This window comes from Protopterus annectens, chromosome 1.part0, assembly GCF_019279795.1.
Source record: "Protopterus annectens isolate FY-2018-M chromosome 1.part0, PAN1.0, whole genome shotgun sequence".
Classification (NCBI taxonomy): Eukaryota; Metazoa; Chordata; order Ceratodontiformes; family Protopteridae; genus Protopterus; species Protopterus annectens.
Window position 1 is genome coordinate 1074841453 of NC_056725.1, and position 17500 is coordinate 1074858952.

A 17500-nucleotide genomic window follows, 5' to 3' on the forward strand; every position below is an offset into this window, starting at 1 on the left:
GTCTGCAAAAGAAATGAATGTGTTACAGGGAATGTACTTCTACATATAGATGTATGCATGTGTGTATGCATATATACTTATAATGAAATCATTGACCTCCACAAGGTGGTCCAATTAGAACCAGGCCATCCAACCCTTACATGCCTGGCTCCATAATTTCATACCCATGGTTCCTCCACCCCACTGGAGTTCGACATACACGCAAACCATCCATTCTCCAGTTGCTATCACAACCATGACACAACTCCACACATTGCCCTCTCCCCAGCCTTAGGGACCCTACATGTATGTAGTCCAACCCATGTATCATCAGGCTCTCCCACCATTTAGTCCTTGAACATACCTGCCCTTGCTTGTGTAATGGTCAGAGGTCTAACCATCCTAGAAATTTTTTGGGTAGTCCCACCAGGGACTACCCTGTGATTGTTTGTAAAGTAGACTTAGCAGATCAACAATGTTACTGCCACTGGTAGTATCCTGCCTGTGCCTGTAGTGTGAGTAGCAGTGCTTTGCTCACCCCTGCGCAGCTTGATATGACATACACTGACAGCACTAAATAATAACAGATTTTCTGTTGATTCCCTTTGCATTCTTTTTGTATGCTTTATTGTCACAACATATATATATATATATATATATATATATATATATATATGTGTGTGTGTGTGTGTGTGTGTGTGTGTGTGTGTGCATTATATATCTGTACATACACATGCACATGCATTTACATAATTATATACATTTCCTATATGCTGGGCACTGCTTACACCCATGCAAATGCACTCAGACTTGCTTACTGGTACCTATATTTGTTTACTACTCCTTATTTGTGATTACACCTGCTTGCTAGTGCCTTATTCATTATGACACTACCACTTTGATTGAATGACATTAGTTAAATATTTCATGCAGTATTTCAGTTCACATTTACATGTTATTATGTAGGTTATACAGAAAAACAATGTATAAATATGTTCATATACACATCCACATGGAAAATGATATCTGTTATAGTGGGACTCGAACCATGAATGCCTTTTCGCTAGGCGGATGCTCTAACCACTACATTATTGACATTAATGCTGATTCTGCATGTTCTTTTCTATTTGGATGATTTTGATGTTTAGCTACGCTAAGCATGGGGTAGTGATGCGCAAACATGCTGCACTTCACTTACACTTTCAATAATGAAGCAATACAAATATAAAACAGGGACACGAGGAATCTAATTGTGATAGTTCTAGGGACGGGGCTCAACATTCCACTACGTGCTTGTGTGTTTACTACTTTGATTTTATACTACTTTGATTTTATTTCAGTGTTCACGGACACTCTTGTATGCTTCGCATACATTTCAGTATCCACAGACACTGACTTAATTGCTTACTATTAGAGGCGGGATCTAATAATAAGCATAGTAGGTTGTGCAACTGTGGGAGCATGTTTATGCCTCTGTAGAGCACTTAAACATGCCCCCTGCACTCGCACACATTTCCTGTGTATGTCGAGGGTGTGGCAGCGCGCCCTCATAAATATTCATATGGTGCTGCTGCACCATCTGTAAGGAGGACACTCGATGCAAAGCTAAAACCATCTTTGCGCTGAGCTTCATTAATCCCCGCAAATGTCTTACTCATCTAGTCAGATTCAAAATCTTTCATTATACAGCTAAAATCCCCTCAGCACCTGTCATCAACCAAGATGTTAAATTTTTTGAGGAAAACATCAATCTACATATATATTACTGAGTCAAGGAGGAAATTAATAAACTCCTGAAGGAATGCCCTCAGACAACTGTAAGAACAGTAGGTGAGAAGAAACCAAATGTTTGTTCTACAGAAAGGACATATTAAATCAGCCTAAATACATAACAAATAGTTCTTATTGTACCCTACTTAAGGACAATGAATAATGGAGACACCCAGCGGAATTCTCTCAGTAAACTGAGGGTCAATGTTGTCATTTAAGCTAGGTCGCTGTGATGAAAGTGAGGTCAGTATTATGTTGCAGATCCAAAGCAATAAAGTCTAACATTGCTTTGGATCTGCAAAAGAGATTGTAAAATAGCAAGTAACTGAAAAAGATACTATGCAATCAATGCTTACTAAGACATTTGCACAATAGGCTAAGAAAAAGCACATAAAAGGAGTAGTGAACAAGAAAAACAGTTTACATAGCTGTTGAGTTCACGTACACGTAAACTGTAGTAATTAGGTAGCAAAAGGAAAGGCAGTAACCACCGGGTGTAAAAAGGGCTGAGGAATAAACTTGGAAATGGTCCAAAAGCTCATGTATACACCAAGCATTGAAGTAAAGCACTACCATACATATTCATATGAAACAGTATAGTGAAGAAAGAGCAGATGGAAGGACAGAGAGAAAGAATATAGCCTTTTAGACTGCATGGATGACTCATGTGAACACCTAACTTGGAGGTAAAACAGCACTACCACAAATACTTATATGAAACAGTAAAGTAAAAAAAGAACAGATGGAAGAATCGAAGAAAAGAATAATGGAAAATAGGACCCCTTATTGAAATATCAGTACTCAAAATGGTAAGTGCTGACAAGCCAAAAAAAAAAAAAAAGACAGAAAGTCCAGGTAAAGAAGAATTCTCAAACATCACTCTTCTACTTTAAACTTTAATTTTTTTTTTTTTTGTTTTGCAGGGGAGTAAGCCTTACTGCACGTCTGATGCTGGAGCAAGCCACGCATCCCCTGACTTTATATATACAAACTCAAAGATCACCATACTTCAGAGAAAAGGGATATTCTGAAAAACTGCCTTCTCAAACATAGTATTAGTCTGTTTATTTCTCCATTCACTCTCCCCTTTATGGGATTTGCTGTAGTGAGTAACAACAATTAATATGGTTACCAGTATTACAAATTACTCATCACCATCACACATTTATTTTGTGGTCTACAGAGCTTATCACGATAAAATGACACCTGACAGTCACATATGATTTTTATGGCAGTGTTGTGGATTTAAGTCCCATAGATCTGCATATGACATATTGCGGAGCTAATGTAGTTTAAAATACAGCAGCATCCCACATCACATATTGGTGGCAGTAATCCAGCATTCAAACTCCCTGACCCAAAACATCAAATAGCTGTTTTGTAGGCATGTTGTTCGCAAAGGGTGTGGTGGTACAGCGGTTAGGGTTGTCATCTCACAGCAAGAGGTTCTCTGGTTTGATTCTCTGCCGGGGTGACTTCTGTGAGGAGTCTCAATGTTCTCCCTATGGTCGTGTGGGTTTTCTCCAAGTGATCCAGTTTCCTCCCACATTCCAAAGACATGCAGTAGGTAGATTGGACTTTCTCCAATTTGCTGCAGGTGTGAATGTGCATGTGTGTGTGCCTTCTGTGATGGTTGAGCACTGGGATGGCAACTTGACACTGTACAGCTTCCACTGTCAATTGTTGTGTGGACTGACAGTCCACTGTGGTGACCCCAATGGGAAAAGCCAGAAGAAGAAGTGGTTGCAAAACTAAAATAATATGGCCTGAAAAACACATTTGAAGCAAGTAGTATGTATAAAATTGAAACCACAAGGAAAATATACATTACACTACATCTTTTACCATTTCTTTGCTTTTTCACTAGGAGTAGTTAAGAAACTGGCAAAATGAGCTCTGAGGAATATTTTAAGAGGTCAATGTCATACTGGACAAAAGGTACAAATGACATCTACTGGCCATTATAAAGATGAACTAATAGCCCTCTCATATGTATTGAAAGTTCAGTGAACTGGACACAAAGACAATCTAAAATAGTGGAATAACATGCAGATAGGTGATCCATTGTGGCAACCCCTAACCAGGAAAAGCCGAAAGAAGAAGAAGAATATACCCTCTGAGGGTCACAGAATGTGGCTTGACTTAGACAGACTATGCTTGAAGCAGCCAAGAGATTGAAACAGGCTGAAGTCACAGTGGAATAAAGGAAACTGCTATGTGAAAGTTCAGAGGAGAAGGTAATATTTAACATCAGACATGACAGTGGGAGTGGGAGTAGTACCTCCATAAAGAAGAAATAATGAATATTCACCAACTATATACATATATATAGCTCCAGCTTATATGGCCTAAATGCTCACTAAGACAAAGACAGGAACAAAAGTAATGTGAGGGAACAAACAGTTGTCTTGAAATGCAAGGTGCTCTAGATTATTGCAAGGGTCTGTACCCTATTCTAGTAGAGGGTAAGAAAATGCCAAGAGGGATAATGCAAAAGACATAACTAAATTAAACCTGCACTGTTAGAGAGGTGCATTGCTTGCCAAATAAGTCTGCTTCAGTTAGGCAACAGCCAGGGTTCATTTGGACTGAAAAATTGGATAGGACGGTAAGAATCTCAGCATTTTTGATGATAGCTTATCACATGCTCTTAGAATAAATGACGATACAGCACCTACCATATGTGTGGGTACATGTAGACAGTTATGAAGACATTTACATGGGAAGGCAGCAGTTGTGGGGACTGAACCATTATGTACCTCTATAATTCAGGCTGATGATGTGGTTATTTTTAACAAATGACCTGGCTAAAAACAACAAGACTAAATCGGACCCAGAACTATCAAAAATACTGGACTTCTTATAGAAGAACCTACCTCAGGAAAAGAGGTGGTGAAAGCACTAAGCCTAAATGTGATCCAAGTGCTGTGCTTTCCATAAAAAGGGGAAGATCATGAACACAGAGTTGCAAAACGTACAGCTCTAAGATCCCACCTTATACAGTTTGAAGGAATGAGACTTCTTACTGTAAAGGACAGATATGGCTTGTGTACTGGAACAAGTTCTTATTGTACAGAAAATAGACTCCTTAATGATGGTTATAGTGAGAAGTGATACAGCAGTTTGTATTGCAAATGGCCTACCATTGGGCACTTCTGGATGTAGTTAATGATATTCCATTTCAGGTCATGTAGGTATATGTTAAATATAGATATAGATATATGGATATAGATATAGATATGGGTCCCTATCAGAAGCTCAAGTTTTCAGGAACTCGATCGTAATGCCTTGACAGTATGAATTATGAGTTTCTTAGAACTTGAGCTTCTGACATAGACCCATATATGTATACATGTGTGTGTGTGTGTGTGTGTGTGTGTGTGTGTGTGTGTGTGTGTGTGTGTGTGTGTGTGTGTGTGTGTGTGTGTGTGTGTGTGTGTGTGTGTGTGTGTGTGTGTGTGTAGGTTCATATTCATAGACTGTTACTAGGCTAATGACCCGGGGGACCTTTCTAAGCCTAGCCAAGTTTACCTGAAATAATAATGATGTCTTGTATCCAAATAGGACACTGAGTGCCAGGCATTTATAAGCTCCTGTTTCAGTCCGTTACTTCATTTCTGGACCAAATACAGTAAAAGGAAACAACACAAGACCCCAAGGCACAAGCTTAAGCAATGTATTTTTAAAAAGATTAAAATGTTAAAACAAACATTTACTTACTAGTAGCAAATGTTTTTTCATTGCCCATTGAAAGAGGAACTCCAACTTCTAACAGTGCAGCTATCTGTTTATATCAACACAATGCAGACACTGACACTGAAAATGCTCAGTCGAAGCCAAAAGTCCATGATGATCCAAGTCAAATCAAACTCATGCAGGCACTAGCATTAGTCCATGTTCAGGATCCTTGCTGCTGAGTTCAGTTCTGTTGTTGGCTGGTGGGCATTTTACAGTCTTGTACAAACAACAAGTTAAACAAAGTCATAGCAGTTTTGAACTGATGGAAATTTTAGAAATTAAATAATTTCCTAAGTTGTAAACAAGACTTGTATCATGTCTAATTTTATACTTTCAGTGCCTCTTAATGTTTTCTCTTAAAAGAACAGCTAGCACTTAGCTGACCTCAAATTATGAAAGTTCCTGTTTAAGCTGAAGAACATTTCATAGGGTTAATTTAAGTTCAAACCAACTTTACTCTACAACATGTTTTTGGAACACATTACAATTCTTTTAAGCTGTCTTAACATAATGGAACTCTTCCTAAGCTATCTGTAAATTGCTATTGTTTAACCATATGCGGGAGTAAGGTGGCCAAGGCATCAAAAGATCAGGGTAGCCTGTGTGGGCCTTTCACAAACCACCCTTTGCATTGAGCAGTTCACCCTGTGCATTTCAAATAAGCTTCAAAAGTTTCAAGCATTAATCTGTATCTGTTTCCCATTTTAATATAGAAGTAGCATGATACCACACAAAACAAAAATGATCAAATTGTAATCAATAGCAATGGATGCTAAAGCAGATTAAACCAGGCTGATGCCTTAGGTGACCCGATAAAGATAGCATACCAATTTCAATCTCATTTGCAATTTTCACAATGGTACCTTTGTTTTTAATCACTTTAATTGCGGTTTGATGTGCATTGTATAATGTCTTGTTTAACAATTGTAACACAATTTGTCCCTCTTTTCTAGCCTGATGAAAATAGGGATGAGCCTGGTATGGCCACCTAAATGTATGCAGAGGTTCCATGTCAGCATCAAAAGTGATTTCCATTCACCTGGTTAGCCTAATAGGTTCTCCAGTGCAAAAGTCAGTAACTGCACGAATGTTACTGTTGTGGTATGCTCCACCACTTTTGATTATACTGTCAATTGTGCTCCACCACTTGTGATTATGCCATCACTTGTGCTCTACCACTTGTGATTATACTGTCACTCATGCTCCATCACTTACGATTAAACCATCACTTTGTGCAAGCCTGCAGGCAGATATCACACAGACTGTGGTACCATTAAGCTGATAGATATCGGTACAATTCACTATATAATGACGGCAAATGCATTCACCAGCTTATGTAGGCATGGATGGGGTCTCCTCCTCATCATCATGCATACCCAAACTTGTGAGCATTTCTGGCAGTCAGACAAATCAATAGGTACATCATTAGAGTCAGAGTAGTCTTAATTATTGTTACCCGCCAATTGTGACCAAATTGCAATGGCAAAGTTATGAACAGACAAATCTGCTTTGTTCCCTTATGACTGGAAAGATAGTCAAATGTTATTGTGCAAGTCAATTTATCACATGTAGAATCCAAAGGTTTCAACTATTTAGGAAGCTGCAGTTCTTCTTGCCAATTAATACTTTTCTTTTGCTCCCCTTGTTTGGATGAACTGCAAATACTGCTGATTAGTAGCTAACTGGGACAAAATGCAAAAGGTTTGATTTATTTCTTTAGTAAGGTTGTCTATAACTTGCTTTGCATACATTGTGGTGTGGTCAATCCACCTCCACATTGCTGTCTGTGCCAAAATACTATTTACTGTCCTCTGTCCAAGTTTAGGGTCATGGTCAGTTAAAGGTTTAAATGCCATGTTAATATTATAGCCTACTAATGTTTAACTTATTACACAAGTCCCCAGATTCAGCAAGCAGCTGTGAAGGAATATGTTATTCCTACACGGCGGGGACCGTTCCTATTCAGCATGGCAGCACACCATGCATATGTACAAAGGCATGCTGCCATGCTCTAAAATGGACATGGTTCTGTGTACGAGTGCAGGGGGGGTGTCTGAGAGTAGAGCTTTCATAATACACATGCCCCCTGCAATCCAGAATTGTCTTTTGGCAATTTAAAATGAGTGAGAACGCTCATAACATCCCCAACCCATCAGGATAAGAAATCTGGTCAAAGCCATAAGGGACAATTGTCCCTACCAAGGCAAAAGTTGATAGAATAACACACTTAGCATAAACACATAGAGCACACCTCCCAACCTGTCAGAGTAAGGAATGTGGACAAAGCCAAAAGGGACAATCGCCCCACAAAGCAGAAAGCTGATAGAATAATAGGTTCAACATTAGCAGGGATATTCTGAAGGGTACAAATAAAAAAACACAACAAATACATTTTTTAAACATGCAATAAAGTTTAAGCATAGCTACGTGGCTGTGCCCATTGCTTAGCTATGCTTAGTCCAACTTAAACAGCACAAGATGTTAAATAGCAAGAGACATCCACTGTAAGCAGTACTGTAATAGTGTAGTGGTTAGAGTGTATGCTTTATAAGCAGCCATTCTTGGTCCAATCCCCATAGTAACCACTTTGCATTTTACATGTGAAAGTAGTACATAAACATTTTTTTTTTACAATTAGCTACTAAATAACATATATTTGTTAACCAGAGTACTGTAGTAGGTCCAGATGTGAGGTGTCAGTTTAATACAGTTGTGAAATCCCCATATAAACACACGTGCCACATACAGTGTAGTCACACATGAATAAATATAATGAAAGCACACTGGGGGATGTCAGGGACAGTAAACAAATTTATAATATGTAATGAATGATGAATCAATGCCATACAGCAGATAGTTTATAAAATAAAAAATAAGCAATGCTAAGCATTGCACATCTCTGCTTACCAGATCATAGTTCATAGATAAATATTGTGTAAATATTGGTTCCCTAAGTTACGACCTTGGGGGGGGTGACAATGCTCAGACGTGTTATCGTAGCTATGAGGTGGACAAAGTATTCAAACAGGATTTCCCGGTCTTAAGGAGATCAGAACAGATTCTTAACCAGAAGAGGAATAGGTAGAATTTTTTAAGGGGAAAGCAGACACCAAGGGGGTGACCACAGAGGGGTCGGAACAACTATTGGAACAACTGCAACCAGAACAGATATTAGATACTTCTGGTACAGGTAATCAGATTATTTCAAGTTTTGGGGGTAAATTGTTAAGCTTAAATGGCTTCAACATTTTTAACTATACGGACATTCCCATTAATGAAGTCCACTTTTCTTTATTTGAAAAGGGTTTTAAGTTTGCCCCTGGTAAAAAAAAAAACTGACATTTCTGATATTTTAATTGATCTGAAACTATACATAAGAAAATTGAATTTTAAAATACTGTTCAAAGGTAAGACTGAGCACATGGGGAACCAGGTGGGATTAAAGAAAAAAAAATATTTTTAATCCACCTTTGCACCCGATGCTAGCACGTTATGAAAAAGTTTGTGTGAGGGAAATTTTCCAGGAACATCAACTTTATAAGAATGACTTTTTTAACTTGACTAGGGAAGAGGTGTTAGTGTTGAATCACTTTAGAGAAACAGATGCAATACGGGTCATGAAACCTGACAAAGGGGGAGGGGTGGAACTGGTGGATAAGATGGATTATGTCAAAGACCTTACCAACATGTTACAAGACACTGATAAATACTCACCAGCATCCCTTAATAAAATACACATAGCCCACAGAAGGTTACAACTATTTCTCGAGGACAGTTTATATCAAGGGGCCATTAATGAGGATGTTTTTAAATTTTTAGTGAATGACCATCCATCAATACCTACAATTTTTGGAATACCCAAGGTGCACACAGATGTGCACCCCCCCTACAGATTAATAGTAGCCAGACAGAATAGTTCGACTCACTCCTTAGGGTTTTTTGTGGATTGTGTGGTAAAAGGGGCATTGCTCCTGGTCACCCATGTATTGAAAGATTCCTGGGACTTTCTAACTAGAATTAAGTGTGATTTTTTTTTCAGATGTTACTGGGTTTTCGACCATTGATGTAGTGGGTCTTTTCAGTTCTATTCCACATGAAAAGGGACTGAAATTATTTCTTGAGGCATTAAGTGAATACACTAATCTAAGTAATACCATGGTGAATTTTATAATGGAATTAATGGAATTCATTTTAAACAACAACTATATAATCTTTGAGAAAGAATATTACAGGCAAGCCAAAGGCATTGCAATGGGGGCATGTTGTGCCCTGATTTACGCTAATTTGGTAATGGCAAGGTGGGAATTTAACCACGTATTCAATTCTAGATTTGCCCAAAATTGGTTATTCTATGGTCAATACCTGGATGACATTTTTATTTTATGGAAATGTAGGGAGTCCTTAGTTTATGATTTTGTTGAATATATCAACGGAGTTTGTCCATATTTCAGGTTTACACACAAATTTAATGTGGAAGGTATAGACTACCCGGATATCACTATTTTCAGGGATATGGACTCAGGTACTTTTACCACCACAGTTTATTGCAAACCTACCTACTTTAATTGTTTTTTTAAGGTACAATAGTCAACACCCCCACATGTGAAAAGAAACTTGGTCAGGGGAAAAATGATCAGGGGAGCAAGGATGTGCTCCACATTAGACAACTTGAAAAGGGAACTAGGCAAATTAAGCCAGATGTTTATAGCCAGAGGCTACCCTGAGAATTGGGTTTAAAAGACCAGTGTGGAAATCATTAACGGTTGGGGCAGGATGACTTTAATTTGAGACAGGGTCAACCTGAGGTTCAGAATACAGTTGAGAGTGTTGTTTTCTCACAAACTATGGTGACACAATTTGGCACCTTCGGTAAAAAGGTGAGAGATGTTTTAAACAAAAACTGGGTGATTTTGGAATGTAACAATGAACTTGTTAGTTTGTTGGGTCACGGGCCCACCTTTTCATTCAAGGTGGGAGGTAATTTAAAATTTTTGTTGGAACACCCTATCAAAATTAAGGACAGTAGAGGAATCAGGTCAAGTGGCAGATGTAGCTGTTGTAGGTATTTGGTGAATGCAACAGAAATGTGGGTGGGTGTACCCCCGCAATATGTTAGTCTAGCAGGAGGTAATTGTAATACTCCTGGTCTGGTTTACCTGAGTGTTTGTATGGGATGCAACAGTTATTATGTGGGTAAGACTGAGAGGGCAATTAGGAAGAGAATATATGAACATTTATATGCTATTATAAAGAATTATAACAATGACCTTTTTATGCACACTCTGACTTGCCCGTTTTTTTTTTTTCTGGCTTTAAATTTGGTATTTTAGAAGTAGTAGTTAAAAATACCAGGGGAGGGGGGATAACTGGTCAAACCAGATTGAGAAGGCTGAGATGACGTGGGAACTCTGTTTAAATGCTTGCCAGCCCCTGGCATGAATGAAAATGTATCTATTAAGCCTATTTTGGATGAAAGGGCTTTGACACTTTAATGAAAGTATTTTTATATCCTTCATGCAACTAGTTGTTTTTAATGTTCTTTCTTTTTAAGAAAGGGCTGTTTTACTAATTGGTGTAATTATATAAAGGATGTGAAGTTAAGCACTTTTGGTTGTGATAAAGTCTGCATTGAGACAGATGAAAGTGCTTGCCTACTGGATTATTTACTGCTTGGATTTTTGCTTGTCCTTAACTTTTTATCTACCTACTGAATTATTTACTGTGTGGATTTTTGCCTGTCATTAAACTTCTTATCTTCATTGGAATACAGGACTACTGAATTGTTTTGTGACTGCTTTGGGATTTTGGCTTCAGGTGTGATGTTTGTTTTACCATTGTGTAAATATGACTGCTAAGCAATGAGTAGCCCAGCTAAGTGGATTTGCCCATTGGTAAGCAGTGCTGAACATGTCCCTTTAAGCACTGCCAACCTTAGCTAAGCAGGTTTGCCTGTAGCTCAGCTTAGCTCAGCATGCTCAAAACCATCCAATCACAGCAAAGGGTGGGAAATCGGCAGTATTTAAAGCCTGCAGGTGGAAATACAGCTCATAACTGGTTGCAGCTTCCCACTGTTGGCAGTATGGCAGGTGTTGGCGAGGGGGTGCACTTCCGGGTAGACCGCTGAGAAATACAGGAGTACAAGGTCATGGTAGGACTCCTGGTAAATAACCATGGTGAGGGACTGCTGCAGGGCCAGTACCAGGACTCACAATATAAAGCAGAAGCCTGAGACCATCCCCTCTGTGATCTCACCAGCGCCATTGGTATCCCTTGGACTGGTGAGCAGGTCCAGCACCACTATGCCAACTTGAAGAGGAGGAAAGGGGAGCTCTTGGACGAGTGGGTCCAAGAAGCAAGGCAGAGGGGTGATGTCCTAGCAGTGTGTAAGTATTCATATCAATAACTGTTTACCAAAGTCCAGCCTGTGTATATGATGGATAAGTATGGCTAAATATTTCCACAAATGAATGAACCAAAAACTAAAACAAATGAAAAACCACGGTCAAGGGTAATAGAAAAAATAAATCAACTCAAAAAAGAAATAGCGTACACTCCTTTATTGTCCACTTTTGTCGACAGACTTCATCAGAATAAAAACCTCTCATAAAACAGCATATAAATAACGCTTCCAATCAAAAATTAATTGAAGCAATTAACAAAATTGATTAAAAATCTTTAAAGACACAGAATCAAGTAAACAAAGAACTAATATCAGCATTTTTGTTGATAGTCAAATCTCTATATTTTAAAAAGCATTTTACATTAATTGTATCGTTTAAACCAGGATGCACATCAGATCTCAACTTGATTTGCCAAAGAGTCTCCCGTTGTTCCAAATAGTTTTTAAAATCCCCCCCTCTAAGGTCAGGATGAACAACTTCTAATACAGAAAACACAAATTTCTTGAACACAGAACAACTGACTGAATGCTTAAATAATGCATTAGTTCCATCCTTTTGATGTATAGCATAAAGGTGCTCCCTAATACGAACTTTTAAGTGTCTGGTGGTCATCCCGACTTAAAAAGCAGGACAACCAGAGCACATACTGATGTAAACAACACCTTTTGTATTGCAATTCACAAAAGATGGAACACCTATAGTTTTCTCATGAGTGACAATGTTTATGTATGGACCCTCAGATATGTACCGACACATGTTGCATTGATGGCAACAGTGCATACCTTTTTTGTCAGTAGAAATGACAACAGAATTGTTGTCATTAAATTCTAAAATTTTCTTTAAACTACAGTTGTTCTTTGATACAAAACAAGGTTTGTCACCCAGTACTTTGTATAAATCCAAATTGCCCCTAATAATTCTCCAATTTGTTTGTAATATTTGCTGGATATACTGACTGTCAACTGTCATATCAAGGGCACAAATCAAATTAGTGTCAACAGTTTTGTTAGAAAAAACAGTATTACAGCACAGGTCTTCTTTAGAAATGTAATCCAACAATGGCTTGTAAACATTAGTGCGTTTATTTTTAATCTCCTCACTGGTTTTTAATAAGTCAGGTCTGAAATATCCTCTGTCTATGAACAAATTAATGATAAATTCAAGCTCGCAAATAAAATCACTATATTTTGAAGTCATACGACTAGCTCTTATGAACTGCCCCTAGGAATATTTTTAATAATGTGTCTAGGGTGGTTGCTTGCATAGTGTAAATAACTATTGTTGAACATCGCCTTACGATAAATATGACTGTGAAATCTTGTATCTTCAAAATCCCACCAAAGAAGCACATCCAAAAAATTAACTTTCAGTCCAACACAATCTTTTGTAAATTTAAGGTAGCTAGACAGTAAATTAACTTCAAAAAGAAACAAGTCAACAGTATTCAAATCACCTTCAATGATGAAAAACAAATCATCAACGTAACGACAAAAAAAGGAAATATTAAATTTTTTACTTAAATGGGGTAAAAATTGATATTCCCACCATGCCATTACCAAGTTGGCATACGCTGGTGCAGCGAGAGACCCCATTGCGACTCCCCTCTTTTGCCTATAATAAGTTTTGTCAAAAAGAAAAAAATTGTTTTCTAAAATTGTATCCAAAAAACCACAAATGGTGGAAATAGCGTTACTGGTAAGCCCGTAATTCTTTTTAGATAGAAGACAGCGTACAGCTTCAACGCCATCATAGTGAGGTATGCAAGTATACAAAGATACAACATCAATAGTTAACATAATGTGTTTTTGAGAATCAAATGCTCCACTCTGGGCATACAAGTTTAATTTGTTTAAAAAATGCCAAGAGTCTCTAACATAAGAGACCTCTTTTGTCAAAAATGGTCCTAATATAGCGTCAATGACAAGAGAAATACCTTCAGTTACAGAGTGCGGTGAAGAAACAATGGACCTGATGGGAGGGTTCAGCAAACACTTATGGGTTTTTGGAATCCCAAAAATGACACCAATTCTGGGTTGTTGTACCATACAAAAATCAAAAACCTCATAATTGATGTCACTGGACATAAGGGCATCATATAAATAGGAATAAATGTGACGTTGTTTTTGTAAAATTTGATGGAAACTAATACTTTCATATTCTTCGGTATTGTTTAGAATTTCCAACATTTTATTCTTATAAAATTCTTGTTCCATGATGACAATATTGCCACCCTTGTCACTTTTCATGAATCTAAGATCTTTATTTAACCCCTTTAAATTATAAAGAGCTTTTGTTTCATCAACATTTAAATTTCGATGTATGTATGATTTACTTTTAAGCATCAACTCTAGATCTTGAATACACAATTCCTCAAACACTTTAATAGTGTGATGTAATAGAGGAGTGAAAGAAGAAGGTTTAACTAAAACTTTGTTTTTTACAGGTATATCGTTCATTATATAAAATAAATTCAATTTCCTGGTGTATTTTTTGATGTCTACAACAGTTTTACTGTAATTAGCTCTAACCCCAGGAACAAAATTCAGTCCATATCTGAGAATCTTTAACTCAGTGTCAGTAAAGTGATGGTTGCTTAAGTTAATAAGACCAAAGTTATCAACAACAGAATCTATGTTTCGTCCCCTGAAGAACCTGAGGCCAGAAAAGTCCGGCTTCTTGTTAGGACAGTCTGTTTGTTGCTGTAGTTCTTCTTGTTGAAAAAAACAGAAGAAGTAGAACCATTAGAGGTAACTTTAGAAAGAGTCACCGCTTTGTTCTTAACTTTAACACTACTGTCATTGTTGGAAATAGTGGAAGCACTATCCTCATTTGCTTCCCCTTTGTCAGCAGTGTTCCCAACATCAGAGTTTAGATCAACTGTTAAAGAATCATTACGCTCAATTACACTAACAGGAACAGGAGAAAACTCTTGTTCAGCCCTACCATTAGTGAAAACCTGTTGACCTGTAGGACAGGACTTAGAGATAACTGAACTATAAGTCCTGTTTTTGCCATAGTTTGAATCGTGACCATAATTGCCAAAAAAACTTTGGTTACCAGCATTGTTAATAGCGTTTTACCCTTTATTAGCAAAATTATCATAGGCGGTTTGGTTTTGGTACGAGGAAATATCCCGCACCAGTTTAGATTGTTTCCGCCCGATAACTTCTTTAGAATGCTGTTAAACTTCAACAAACAAAGAATCAAAAAATTCAGTGAAAGTATCATCAGAGAACATAACTCTTAAACTAGCTTCAGTGCTGGTAATCTCATCCTTAAGTAAACTCATTTTCGCATTATTATTGTCAATAAGTAATTTAAGTAAACGTAACTCTTTGGCAAATCAAGTTGAGATCTGATGTGCATCCTGGTTTAAACGATACAATTAATGTAAAATGCTTTTTAAAATATAGAGATTTGACTATCAACAAAAATGCTGATATTAGTTCTTTTTTTACTTGATTCTGTGTCTTTAAAGATTTTTAATCAATTTTGTTAATTGCTTCAATTAATTTTTGATTGGAAGCATTATTTATATGCTGTTTTATGAGAGGTTTTTATTCTGATGAAGTCTGTCGATGAAAGCGGACAATAAAGGAGTGTACGCTATTTCTTTTTTGAGTTGATTTATTTTTTCTATTACCCTTGACCATGGCTAAATATTTCTCTATTCCCTTTACAGCTGCAGCTGAGTGGGCTGTGAATCAGGAAGCCCATGCCAGTAGGCTGCAAAGGCTGTGTCACGAGGTTGGTGAGTAACAATCCTGCTTGTAGCAGTCATACCAAATAAATATAAAGTAGTATAAAGTCACCTGGCAGTATAAAAACTGTGTATGGGTTGTACTGAATAAACCAGACAATAAGACAGCTATAGTCCCATATAGGTAATATTTCAATAAAACTGTAACTGCCTGGCAATAAAGTTCTAAATCCTGGACTGGTTGTGTTTACTCTGGTATTGTATGGCATTTAGTGCTGCAGTCTCTGAATAGTAATGTGTTAACCACTGTTACCCACACTGTGCTACATAAAAAAATATGTCTAGGAATGTCTGTATAAGACTATTGTAAGTACAAGGTCTGATTGTACAATCAAGAGAAAATTAAACAGAAAACACTGAAGAAACAAGCAGCAGTTTCTAAATAGCTCACTCTGATGAAACTCAAATTGTTGTATCTTTAGCACACACGGCCATGGTTTGAATTCTGGGAGTGATAGTAAGCTGTATGCATACCTCTCAACTGTACAGATTTTTGCAAAATGTCCAGATAATTGTCTCATAGTTTTGCCCTGTTACTCTGTCTCCTTGACAAATCATTGGGATGATCTCAGAATTGTAGTCACTAAATAATGACATACATTTGATTTTTAGGCCTCAAATCCATCAGAAAATGTATATTAAAACAAGTCCTGTTACTCTAGCAACTCTCCAAGTTTATAAGAGCAATATTCAAACTATATCTCTATTTGTACCACCATGTTGTCAAGATTTGTCCAGAGTGTGTACATTAAGAGATTGAGAGGTATGTGAATAATATTAACTAGGAATCTGGGAATATGTGTAAAAACAGTCAGGTAGTGTTAACAAACTTTCTCCCCACAGGTCTATCAGATAAGAAAACTGTAACTGCCTGGCAATAAAGTTTTAAATCCTGGACTGGTAGTGTTTACTCTGGTATTGTATGGCCTGACATGTAGCATTCACCAACATCTGCTATCAGAATAGTACTGTTGTGTCAACCACTGTTTCTCACACTGTGCTACATAAAAATATGTCTAGGAATGCCTGTATAAGACTGTTGTAATTACAAGGTCATATTGTACAACCAAGAGAGACTTAGACAGAAAACATTGAAGGAAGACACCGGTGTCTAAATAGCTCACTATGATGAAACAGAAATTGTTGTATTTTTAGCAGACACAGCCATAGTTCAAATCCTGGGAGTGGTAGCAAGCTGTATGCATAATCATACCTCTCAACTGTAGAGATTTTCCCAGAATGTCCAGATATTTGGCTCATATTTTTGGCCTGTTCCTCTTTTTTTCCTGGCAAATCAGTGGGATGATCTCAGGATTGCAGTCACTGAATAATGAAAATAATGACATACATTTCAGTGTCAGACTTCAAATCCTTCATAAAATGTATATTAAAGCAAAACCTGTTACTCTAGCAACTGTCTAAAAGTTTATAAGAGCAATATTCAAAATATGTCCCTATTTGTACCTCCATGTTGTCAAGCTTTATCCATATGTTGTGCATTAAGAGATTGAGTGGTATGTGGATAATTACAACTAGGAATCTGGGAATATGTGTAGAAACAGTCAGGTAGTGTTAACAAAAATTCCTTCCACAGGTCCACCAGGTAAGAGAAGTGAAAAGTAGCTATAAGACAGTTGAAGTATACACTGTGTACAAACATACCACTGCCCAAACCAAGGCCATAGGGTAGTGAAATACCTGTAGAGTAATGATTAGAGCAATTATAATTAAAGTTGTGAGTACTGCAAAGATATATAAGTTGTTAATTGACATCTCTCTCCCCCTCCACCATATCTGCAACAATAATCTAAACACACAAATCAGTGGGTATGTTTACACTAAATCTACTGTT